Below are 12,702 nucleotides of genomic sequence, written 5' to 3'. Positions count from 1 at the left end.
TTTATTTGATATTCGTTCGTTCACATCATGATGGAGATAATGCGAGTTGAAATGAGACAGGAGGAGAGTGAGCTTGAAATGAGACAGGGAGGGAGAGCGAGCGAGCGAGAAAGGGAGTGGAGAGAGCGTATGAGCGAGTTGAAACAGAAAGGGAGGGAGAGAGCGTGCAGCGAGACACAGGAGGGAGAGAGCAAGGTGCTTAACAGACGGAGAGAGAGAGCGCAGCAGACAGGGAGAGAGAGCGCGCGAGCGAGACAGGAGAGAGAGCGCGCGAGCAGACAGGGAGAGAGAGCGCATGTTCGCCATCGCTTACACATATTCGCCTGTTCGCCATCGCTATTATTGGTCTGCCGTTCACATCGCTATTGCCGGTCTGCCCGTTCAATTATTATTATTGTCTGCTCGTTCACACTGCCATTCGCCCGCCCGTCTGCTCCGCCATCAGTTATTTACTATTCGTTCGTTGATCGCTTATTTGCAATTGCTGTTTCATTTGCCCCAAGACTGCATACTTATTGTCTGTCGTTGTCTTGCCAGTGTTATCCGTTATCCGGCACATGGTTTATCGCGATATCGGCCTGTTCTGTCACATCGCAGTGACAGATATGCCTGTTGTTAAGTCCATCATGCACACGATATCTGCCTGCTCAAGACTATGACTTACATGTTGCCCGTTCACACTGATTGATGATATTGCTCAAGCATCGTTTATTTATTATCTGCCTGTGCCCACCGCGACAGCCTTTGCAAGATCATTTATTTTTATTATCTGCTGCTGTCGCTTTATTTTTAATATCTGTCTCGAATAGGTTATTTACTATTCTGCCTTCAAGCTTATTTTATTATCCCGCCACTGTCCCACATCGTTTACTTTGTCTCGTCTGTTGCTCATTACTCGCTTACTATTATCTGTCACTGTCAGGTTTATTTATTATTGTTGTTCCTGCCTTCATTATTTATTTATTCTTTACCCGTTTATATTGCGTTGATGTTATTGCACAGCGAGACAGGGAGAGAGAGCCATGACATCCATATGGTTATATAGTTTGTTTGTTTACATTATGTATATATTTGTCAAAAATGCATCCAGGAGCAAGAGCCTGTTTACATTTGGTTTGCTTGTTTGTTTGCATTATGGTTTGTTTCTGTTTGTTTGCATGGTGCATTTTGTTGTTGTTTGGCATTATGGGTTTTGTTTGTTGTCGCACAGTGGCGATATTTGTTTATATTGCGTGAGAGTATTTGTTGTCGGCATTGCGATTTGTTTGTTTGCTTCTCAAGCATTCATATCTGCCTGTTCGCCATCAAGCATTTCTTATTATTCGTTCAACACTAAGCATTTCTTATTGGTCTGTTCCTCGATCGTTTTTATTTGTTATCTGCCCGCCCGTTCAAGTATTTTTTGTCATCTGTTCCGTTCGCCATCGCTTATTTTTTTACTATTCCGCTCGCTCACATCATATTTATTATCTGCTCAAGACCATGATGACATATTCCTGTCGTTCAAGATCGGCGATTTACATATCGCCACTGTTCGTTCAAGATCCATATCTTCCGCCCTTGCTATTTGTTATTCGTCTGTTCATCTGCCCGTTCGTTAACGCTTACTATTACGCCGTTCCATCGCAACTTTTTATCTTGCCTTCGCATGACGTCTCACGTTCATGTCGATTTATTTTTTATGTTGGCTGATGATTTGATATCCGCCACGCGCGACTATGGTGATGAGTTTACAGGGAGGAGAGACGGGAGGAGACAGGGAGGGGAGAGAGCTAGAGCGACCAGACAGGGAGGGCGCCGCGAGAGACGGGGAGAGAGGGCGCGACGAAGATAGGAGAGAAGAGGGCGCGAGCCAGACAGGGAGAGAGAGCGCCGAGGAGACAGGGAGAGAGACGGCGAGAGAGGAGAGAGGGCAGCCCGAGAGACGGAGAGAAGCGAGACGGGCGATATCATTCCCGTTATTATGTATTATTTTCGTTCGCGATTATTTGGTCAAGACATATTCTACGTGATCACCGTTCTTGCGTTATGTATATTTCGTGCGGATATATTTTTTCATTGCTTTTATTTCTGTATTTTGTCGGTTTTTCACTATTTGATTATGTATTGTCCGATTTCGTCTGCCCTTCCATCGGGAGTTATGTCTCGTCTCGTGGCTATTCTTGCATCCTTGTTTATCTTCCATATTACCATTCCACGCTCTATTATGCCCTGGTATCAGAGATGATGACATTATTCGACCAGGGGGGAAAACCGAGAGAGCGAGACGGGGAGGAGGGAAGAGCGAGAGCGAGCACACAGGGAGGGAGAGAGGAGCGAGCGAGACAGGGAGGGAGGGAGAGAGACGGGCGAGACAGGGAGAGAGGGCGCGAGCGAGACAGGGAGAGAGGGCGCGCGAGCGAGACAGGGAGAGAGGGCGCGCGAGCGAGACAGGGAGAGAGAGCGAGCGAGCGAGACAGGGAGAGAGGAGGAGCGAGCAAAATATGTGTATCTTACTATTATCCCACTGCCCGTCACATCGCTTACTTATTATCTGTTTGTTCAACGCTTATTTTTATTTCTCTGCCACATGCTTATTTTATTATCTGTTCGCCATATTATTGCTCCGTCCACATCATGTTTTTTTTATTTACTTCTTCACAGTATTTCTCGTTCACTCCATGATACATTCGCTGTCTGCACCGGTATTTATTATCGCCCGTTCTCACACGTATTTATTGCTCGTTACTTCCACAACTATCTCCGCACTGCATATTTATATCTGCCTCCACGATTTATTTGCCCGTTCACGTCATGTTATTATCTGTTCGTACTTATTTTGTTCTTCACATCGTGATGAGAGCGTTCTTGCTTACATCGCGATAATTCTTTGCTTGAGCCAGCGAGCAGATGACAGGAGCGTGTTGTCGAGACAGGAGGAGAGAGCCCGAGCGAGCGAGACAGGGAGGGAGAGAGCGTGCGAGCGAGCGAGACAGGGAGGGAGAGCGCGCGAGCGAGACAGGGAGAGAGGGCGCGCGAGCGAGACACTGCTTGCTGTTTGGGGTTTTAGGCTGGGTATCTGTATAAACACTTTGTGACAACTGCTGATGTAAAAAAGGCTTTATAAATAAATGTGATTTGATGAAGTCTATATTTTGCTCTGGTTCATGCTCTACTATCTAGCGCCCCCATGTGGCTAAACATGGTAACTACTTCAAATCAGAATGTTGACTGAATATGGTTCTGTTGTGGGCGTCTTTCACTACAGTGCTGGTGAAACATGACATGAACAGAGACACGATAAGCCACAAATGAAAAGATCCATGATAACTGTACTACATTATAATAGATATCCTGGGCCTGTATAGTGTGAGCATGCTGTCTGAGAGATAGACAAGCTTGAGACATGACATTGCTTTTGAGGTATTAAAATCATTTTCTATAGCATAGTTTACATGTAAAGAGTCTATGAACCAAACACGATAGGACCTCATAGTCCCCCATATAGAACTGCTCCGTCCTATAGATAGGGAGTACGGAACTTCATATTTAGCTTAAAGCGATGAGCCGACAAAAGACAAAGGGCCTAATCAAAATTCACTGACTAGGACAGAAACATGTTCAATACTGAGAGACTGAAATGTAAAACCCCTATTTGTAACATCAAACCACCAGATATACTCTAAATCAACAGTATAACTCTACACATTGTATAGTGTGAAAAATGACATTATAAACTAACTTCAGTGGTCATTTACGCCACTGAAGGCTAGCCTTGACCTTACGCAGGATTGGTCGGTCACTTGAATCCCCTGAGTGATGGGAATCCAGACAAGACCAGAGGAGTGCCTTCCTACACACTAACACCTTATACACACACTAGTCCACACAGATACATCCAGCAGACCTCTCATCGGCGAGGAGGTGGAGGAGGAGGAGGAGGGTAGACATATTGTATAACATTCAGGATCTGATCTGTGAGTCAGAATGAGAACTGCCTCAGTCTGGTTCTGCTGAAGAAAGGACTGGACAGTATAATGCAAACCTGCTGCTGAATATGTGGCCCAGCCAGCCAGATAGACAGACAGACAAACAGCCTGATACACAGTCAGCCTGACACACAGCAAGCTAGGCAAGACAGACAGACAGCTAGACAAGACAGACAGACAGCCTGATACACAGCCAGCCAGCCAGCCAGACAGCCAGACAGACAGACAAACAGCCTGATACACAGCCAGCCTGACACACAGCAAGCTAGGCAAGACAGACAGACAGCTAGACAAGACAGACAGACAGCCTGATACACAGCCAGCCAGCAAGACACACAGCCAGCTAGACAAGACAGACAGACAGACAGCTTGATACACAGCCAGCCAGCAAGACACACAGCCAGCTAGACAAGACAGACAGACAGCTTGATACACAGCCAGCCAGCAAGACACACAGCCAGCTAGACAAGACAGACAGACAGCCTGATACACAGGCAGCCAGCTAGACCAGACAGACAGCTAGACACACAGCCAGCCAGCTAGACAAGACAGACAGACAGCCTGATACACAGGCAGCCAGCTAGACAAGACAGCCTGATACACAGCCAGCCAGACAGACAGACAGACAGACAGACAGCCAGACAGAGAGAGAGTACAGCACATTAAAGATCCAAGTAATAGTTTTCAGTTCAGTTTAATTTAGAATATGCGGAATGGCCAATATGCAAACAAGCCCGTCACATTTCACCCTTCAACCTGATCTGAAACATTCCTTATCAATATAGGAGTAGCTGAGAGTCAACAGCTGCAAATGAACAATAAATAAACTAATAAATTACCTAACATTCTTTTCAGATATTTCAGATTCATTCTGCTTGTCTGGCTAAGCAGTAAATAGGAAAAAGTTCAGGATCAATACTTTGTGAATGAAGAGAACCACAGCCATGCTGTTCTGAGGCCTCCCCATAATACTTCCATTTCACGTTTTATCAGGCTCCTCCTGTCCTGAGTGGATTTCAGTCTGAGCCGTATGTCTCCACGGGCAGATCTCTCTCAGGTCTGTAGGCCTAGATCTGTTTTACAGGCCTTCTGTTCAGTTCTAGAAGCCCAAGGTTTGGGTTTTGTTCAATAGAGAGAAAACATTTACTCAAACTTAACAGAACACGTTTTCATTTTCCGTTGCAAAGTGTTGGTGTGTCCTGCTCAACACGACATTAATGTTCAGGTTATCAGTCATCTGACCCCTCTGAGCTGCACCACCATGGGTCCAGCTACGATGGCATAGTTCTGTTGTGTTGAAAGAAGAAGAGGCTGGTGAAGATGGGGAACAGGAAAACGATGGAGAAGTTCTTATTCACCGCCCGCACCGTGGAACTGGGAGAGAAAGGGTTGGATGTTACTTTTACAAGACATGATAATAAATAATACTAATCACATAGCAATAACCTAAACATGTAATACCAGGGTAATATCAGTGGAAACAGTACCAGAAAATGAACTGCTAACAAAACAAGGGTAAAAATGTCCAACTGGCTCAGTTGGTAGAGCATGGCACGTGCCACAGGGGACTAGTACGAAAAAGTATCAAAATAAATGTATGCACTTACAGCCTGAGTCGATCAGCATAAGAACGTCTGCTAAATTACTCAAATGTAAATCGGCATTAAAACCCACTTTCAAAGAAAACTTTCTCCATCTCAGAGGTAGGCTTCACATTTAAGTAGTACCTTATGAACTCACAATAGTCAGGCTCCAGTGTGCCTTTCATATTCAACACTCAGGCTCCAGTGTGCCTTTCATATTCAACACTCAGGCTCCAGTGTGCCTTTCATATTCAACACTCAGGCTCCAGTGTGCCTTTCATATTCAACGCCCAGGCTCCAGTGTGCCTTTCATATTCAACGCCCAGGCTCCAGTGTGCCTTTCATATTCAACGCCCAGGCTCCAGTGTGCCTTTCATATTCAACGCCCAGGCTCCAGTGTGCCTTTCATATTCAACACTCAGGCTCCAGTGTGCCTTTCATATTCAACGCCCAGGCTCCAGTGTGCCTTTCATATTCAACGCCCAGGCTCCAGTGTGCCTTTCATATTCAAGACTCAGGCTCCAGTGTGCCTTTCATATTCAAGACTCAGGCTCCAGTGTGCCTTTCATATTCAAGACTCAGGCTCCAGTGTGCCTTTCATATTCAAGACTCAGGCTCCAGTGTGCCTTTCATATTCAACGCCCAGGCTCCAGTGTGCCTTTCATATTCAACGCCCAGGCTCCAGTGTGCCTTTCATATTCAAGACTCAGGCTCCAGTGTGCCTTTCATATTCAACACCCAGGCTCCAGTGTGCCTTTCATATTCAACGCCCAGGCTCCAGTGTGCCTTTCATATTCAACACTCAGGCTCCAGTGTGCCTTTCATATTCAACACTCAGGCTCCAGTGTGCCTTTCATATTCAACACTCAGGCTCCAGTGTGCCTTTCATATTCAACACTCAGGCTCCAGTGTGCCTTTCATATTCAACACTCAGGGTCCAGTGTGCCTTTCATATTCAACACTCAGGCTCCAGTGTGCCTTTCATATTCAAGGCTCAGGCTCCAGTGTGCCTTTCATATTCAACACTCAGGCTCCAGTGTGCCTTTCATATTCAACACTCAGGCTCCAGTGTGCCTTTCATATTCAACACTCAGGCTCCAGTGTGCCTTTCATATTCAAGGCTCAGGGTCCAGTGTGCCTTTCATATTCAACACTCAGGCTCCAGTGTGCCTTTCATATTCAAGGCTCAGGCTCCAGTGTGCCTTTCATATTCAACACTCAGGGTCCAGTGTGCCTTTCATATTCAACACTCAGGGTCCAGTGTGCCTTTCATATTCAAGGCTCAGGGTCCAGTGTGCCTTTCATATTCAACGCTCAGGCTCCAGTGTGCCTTTCATATTCAAGGCTCAGGCTCCAGTGTGCCTTTCATATTCAACACTCAGGCTCCAGTGTGCCTTTCATATTCAACACTCAGGCTCCAGTGTGCCTTTCATATTCAAGGCTCAGGCTCCAGTGTGCCTTTCATATTCAAGGCTCAGGCTCCAGTGTGCCTTTCATATTCAAGGCTCAGGCTCCAGTGTGCCTTTCATATTCAAGGCTCAGGCTCCAGTGTGCCTTTCATATTCAAGGCTCAGGCTCCAGTGTGCCTTTCATATTCAAGGCTCAGGCTCCAGTGTGCCTTTCATATTCAAGGCTCAGGCTCCAGTGTGCCTTTCATATTCAACACTCAGGGTCCAGTGTGCCTTTCATATTCAACACTCAGGGTCCAGTGTGCCTTTCATATTCAAGGCTCAGGGTCCAGTGTGCCTTTCATATTCAACACTCAGGCTCCAGTGTGCCTTTCATATTCAAGGCTCAGGCTCCAGTGTGCCTTTCATATTCAACACTCAGGGTCCAGTGTGCCTTTCATATTCAAGGCTCAGGGTCCAGTGTGCCTTTCATATTCAACACTCAGCCTCCAGTGTGCCTTTCATATTCAACACTCAGGCTCCAGTGTGCCTTTCATATTCAAGGCTCAGGCTCCAGTGTGCCTTTCATATTCAACACTCAGGCTCCAGTGTGCCTTTCATATTCAAGGCTCAGGCTCCAGTGTGCCTTTCATATTCAACACTCAGGCTCCAGTGTGCCTTTCATATTCAACACTCAGGCTCCAGTGTGCCTTTCATATTCAACACTCAGGCTCCAGTGTGCCTTTCATATTCAAGGCTCAGGCTCCAGTGTGCCTTTCATATTCAACACTCAGGCTCCAGTGTGCCTTTCATATTCAAGGCTCAGGCTCCAGTGTGCCTTTCATATTCAAGGCTCAGGCTCCAGTGTGCCTTTCATATTCAAGGCTCAGGCTCCAGTGTGCCTTTCATATTCAACACTCAGGCTCCAGGTATTCATGGTCACACCCTTCCATATGGAAATGTATTAGTAGTACCAGTGGTAGATGTCTGTAGGCCAAACAAACCAGTCATATTCAGATCTGTTTTCAACGCCAACCAAGATGTGTCACATGCCGTCAGTGACTTACGCAGATAGGGTGACGTTAGATGCCGGTACCACCACCAGGACCGGTTGGGTCGGACCAGGACTGAGCTGTCACATGTCACGACTTGAAAACCCAGGAGGATCTTCCCCGGGGTGGCACCGCCCCGATCCCACATACAGATGATCTGAGAGGAGGAGAACAGAGTGACAGTGGTAATATAACACATTAAGTGAAAGATTCTTCAGAGAGATCCATGTTGATGCAATTCACACATATCATCTGTGGTAGGAAGGAGGTGATTTAGGTGTTTTCCACTGTTAATACAGGGCTTTAAGTTGTCACTTATTTTCAATGCTTAGTAACTTTATGGGTAACCAATATAATCCATATTAAGCTCACTGAAACAGACCAGCAACCTGTGCCTGTATTCACAAAGTGTCTCAGAGTACTGTAGGAGTGCTGATCTAGGATCAGGTCCCTCCTCTAATTCATTATGATTTAGGCATAACTGATCCTAGATCAGCACTCTGACTCTGAGATGCTACTGTACCTCATAGAAACAGACCAGCACCCTGTAGACCAGAGCTACTGTACCTCATAGAAACAGACCAGCACCCTGTAGACCAGAGCTACTGTACCTCATAGAAACAGACCAGCACCCTGTAGACCAGAGCTACTGTACCTCATAGAAACAGACCAGCACCCTGTAGACCAGAGCTACTGTACCTCATAGAAACAGACCAGCACCCTGTAGACCAGAGCTACTGTACCTCATAGAAACAGACCAGCACCCTGTAGACCAGAGCTACTGTACCTCATAGAAACAGACCAGCACCATGTAGACCAGAGCTACTGTACCTCATAGAAACAGACCAGCACCCTGTAGACCAGAGCTACTGTACCTCATAGAAACAGACCAGCACCCTGTAGACCAGAGCTACTGTACCTCATAGAAACAGACCAGCACCCTGTAGACCAGAGCTACTGTACCTCATAGAAACAGACCAGCACCCTGTAGACCAGAGCTACTGTACCTCATAGAAACAGACCAGCACCCTGTAGACCAGAGCTACTGTACCTCATAGAAACAGACCAGCACCCTGTAGACCAGAGCTACAGCCATAATCTTCTGCAGGTCCTCCATAGACGTGTTCTCATCTATCTCCTCAACTATGAAGTGGGTGATGAACTTAGTGATGTCCCTGCGGGGGAGAATAGAAGAGTGGGCTATAATAGAATCTAATAATTATGGCCTACTATGATAATGAAAATTAATGTTCATTAACATGGTATTTTCGCATATTTCTTTCTCATTCAAGGCCAAGGAAATTATAAAAGGCTAGACTGATTGACTCACTTCATGCCACTAAAGTGTATGATCCACAGAATGATGGTTGCCTTGACACATAATAGAATAAACAAGTCCACCGTCTCAGCCAGGAATCTGTGGAGGGGAGAAGGCTGCAGGGGAGAAGGCTGCAGGGGAGAAGGCTGCAGGGGAGAAGGCTGCAGGGGAGAAGGCTGCAGGGGAGAAGGCTGCAGGGGAGAAGGCTGCAGGGGAGAAGGCTGCAGGGGAGAAGGCTGCAGGGGAGAAGACTGCAGGGGAGAAGGCTGCAGGGGAGAAGACTGCAGGGGAGAAGACTGCAGGGGAGAAGGCTGCAGGGGAGAAGACTGCAGGGGAGAAGACTGCAGGGGAGAAGACTGCAGGGGAGAAGGCTGCAGGGGAGAAGGCTGCAGGGGAGAAGACTGCAGGGGAGAAGGCCATTTCAGGGAATGTATCCAGGTATAACAGTACTATAATCTGCCCTGCTTTAGATAAAGTTCAAGTACCTTCCAGAGATTGTGAGCAGGTCTACTTTAAACCCCTGATCAATCCATTTCACTTAGTTCAGCCAAGTCAATGTCTACGTGATTTGCCTTAGGTCTGGAGGGTTCAAGATCTGATGTAAAACAAATGTGTACTATTCAGATCAAGGCCTCAGCAGATTGTATGCATGAGTGGGTACCCATCACGGTCAGCCAGCTGCTTGCTCAAGAGGCTATTCATGTGAACCTGTGCAAGCCATTAAATATTGTCATGAACAAACAGAGGAAAGGTGTTGTCTTTGTTTACATGATATGGATTCCCTGTAGCTATTTGACAAAGTAGGCCTAGTACAAAACCAAACATGAGTGTCAGCCTTTCTACAGTTATCGTCATTTTTGTAATCATTGACTTGATGTAATTAGTGTACCTGTTCAGGGTGCGTTTCTGTTCTGTTGTTGCACCGGCCTTGTATCATGAGGCTGTCCCAGCTGTCATCTGCTGCCCGGTCTGAGCACCCGTAGTCAGGGGCGCAGGGAATGGATACCCCATTCCCAGAGAGTTGTACACATATCGTGCATCTAAAGTTGGTTGTCCTGCGGGCCACGGAGTTCCAGTCGGCGCTTGATAGTTTGCAGCTACGGGGAAATTGCATGGAGAAAAATGAAACGTAGTCAGATTCATACAGCTTTGCCAATTTACATAGCCCCAGTAGTACTGCCACATCCATTCCTGCATCTTTGCGCAGTATTCAGTTGTAGCGTTGACGATTGTTTGCGCTTCTTGGCTCGAACGCGGGCCATTCTCTGTAGTAGTGTCTGTGGCCATGGTTCAACGACTTCGAAATCTCACTCAAATCCTTTAAAACGTCTATCCCTAGCAGATCATCTTTGCTAGTTATCCATGCTAGCACAGAGTATCTAAACTCAGAGGAGCAACATCGCGAGACTTCCGGGAACGCTTGTTAAGCAGACCTTCTTCTTTGATGAGGTTTAAGGGTGATTGGCATCAAATACATGTTGCATTACCGCCACCTACTAGACTGGAGTATAACTCCCTTGTACTTTACTTGAAAAAAGTAAAATAAGTCAACAAATACACTACCATCTAACCCTGCACCAGTTGAGGCTGCTGAGGGGGAGGACGGCTCATAATAATGTCTGGAATGGAGTCGGTGGAATGGTATCAACCACATGGAAACCACATAGTTGATGTATATGATACCATTCCATTGACTCTATTCCAGCCATTATTATGAGCCGTCCTCCCCCTCAGCAGCCTCCACTGCCCTACACTCATTAAAAACCCACCGCCCTACTCCACTATTTAAACCTATCTAGTCCTACCTCAGGCCAACAACCTGAAAGGACGGGACACCACCACTCAACAAACCCTTTAACTCTGACATCAAATCTCTACACCCAAATACTTCTTTGTAGCTGCTACCACAACCTCTATTTTCTGCTATTTACATCCAATCCCTGTAGTAAGGTTCATAACTACTGCTATGAATGCTAAAAAGACAATCTTACTCAAGCATACACTACCGGTCAAAAGTTTGGCGTCACATATAAATGTCCTTGTTTTTGAAAGAAAAGCTATTTTTTTGTCCATTAAAAGAACATCAAATTGATCAGAAATACAGTGTACACATTGTTAATGTTGTAAATGACTATTGTAGCTGGAAATGGCTGATTTTTAATGGAATATCTACAGAGGCCCATTATCAGCAACCATCACTCCTGTGGTCCAATGGCACGTTGTGTTATTTAATCCAAGTTTATCATTTTAAAAGGCTAATTGATCATTAGAAAACCCTTTTGCAATGATGTTAGCACAGCTGAAAACTGTTGTTCTGATTAAAGAAGCAATAAAACTGGCCTTCTAGTTGAGTATCTGGAGCATCAGCATTTGTGGGTTCCATTACAGGTTCAAAATGTCCAGAAAAAAATGACTTTCTTCTGAAACTTGTCAGTCTATTCTTCTTCTGAGAAATTAAGGCTATTCCATGCGAGAAATTTCCAAGAAACTGAAGATCTCGTACAACGCTGTGTACTACTCCCTTCACAGAACAGTGCAAACTGGCACTAACCAGAATAATTATTAGGTTATATCATTAGGCTATGAGTAGGCCAGTTATTAGGTTATATCATTAGGCTATGAGTAGGCCAGTTATTAGGTTATATCATTAGGCTATGAGTAGGCCAGTTATTAGGTTATATCATTAGGCTATGAGTAGGCCAGTTATTAGGTTATATCATTAGGCTATGAGTAGGCCAGTTATTAGGTTATATCATTAGGCTATGAGTAGGCCAGTTATTAGGTTATATCATTAGGCTATGAGTAGGCCAGTTATTATACTGAAAATGTTTTTAAAAGCAACATGTAAAGTGTTGGTCCAATGTTTCATGAGCTGAAATAAAAGATCCCAGAAATGTTCCCTACACACAAAAAGCTTATTTCTCTCAAATGATGATTTCTCCTTTGCAAAGATAATACATTCACCTGACAGCTGTGGCATATCAAGAAGGTTCTTTAAAAAAAATGCCTTCCTCACCATCTTAAGTAAGCATGCCACATTCAAGAAATTTAGAACCAGGAACAGATATAGCCCTTGGTTCTCCCCAGACCTGACTGCCCTTAACCAACACAAAAACATCCTGTGGCATTCTGCATTAGCATCGAATAGCCCCCGTGATATGCAACTTTTCAGGGAAGTTAGGAACCAATATACACAGGCAGTTAGAAAAACAAAGGCTAGCTTTTTCAAGCAGAAATTTTCTTCCTGCAACACAAACTCCAAAAGGTTCTGGGACACTGTAAAGTCCATGGAGAATAACAACACCTCCTCCCAGCTGCCCACTGCACTGAGGATAGGAAACTCTGTCACCACCGATAAATCCACTATAATTGAGAATTTCAATAAGCATTTTT

General features: G+C 45.4%; 1 pseudogene; it reads right to left on the bottom strand.

The window, feature by feature from the left end:
• Nucleotides 1–4,646: 4,646 nt before the first annotated feature.
• On the bottom strand, nt 4,647–10,596 carry LOC106570572 (protein FAM8A1-like; annotated as a pseudogene).
• Between the last annotated feature and the right edge of the window lie 2,106 nt (nt 10,597–12,702).

The sequence above is a fragment of the Salmo salar genome, chromosome ssa14, assembly GCF_905237065.1.
Source record: "Salmo salar chromosome ssa14, Ssal_v3.1, whole genome shotgun sequence".
Taxonomy (NCBI): Eukaryota; Metazoa; Chordata; class Actinopteri; order Salmoniformes; family Salmonidae; genus Salmo; species Salmo salar.
The sequence above is the reverse complement of the archived record's forward strand: the minus strand, read 5'-3'. Positions and strand labels throughout refer to the sequence as shown.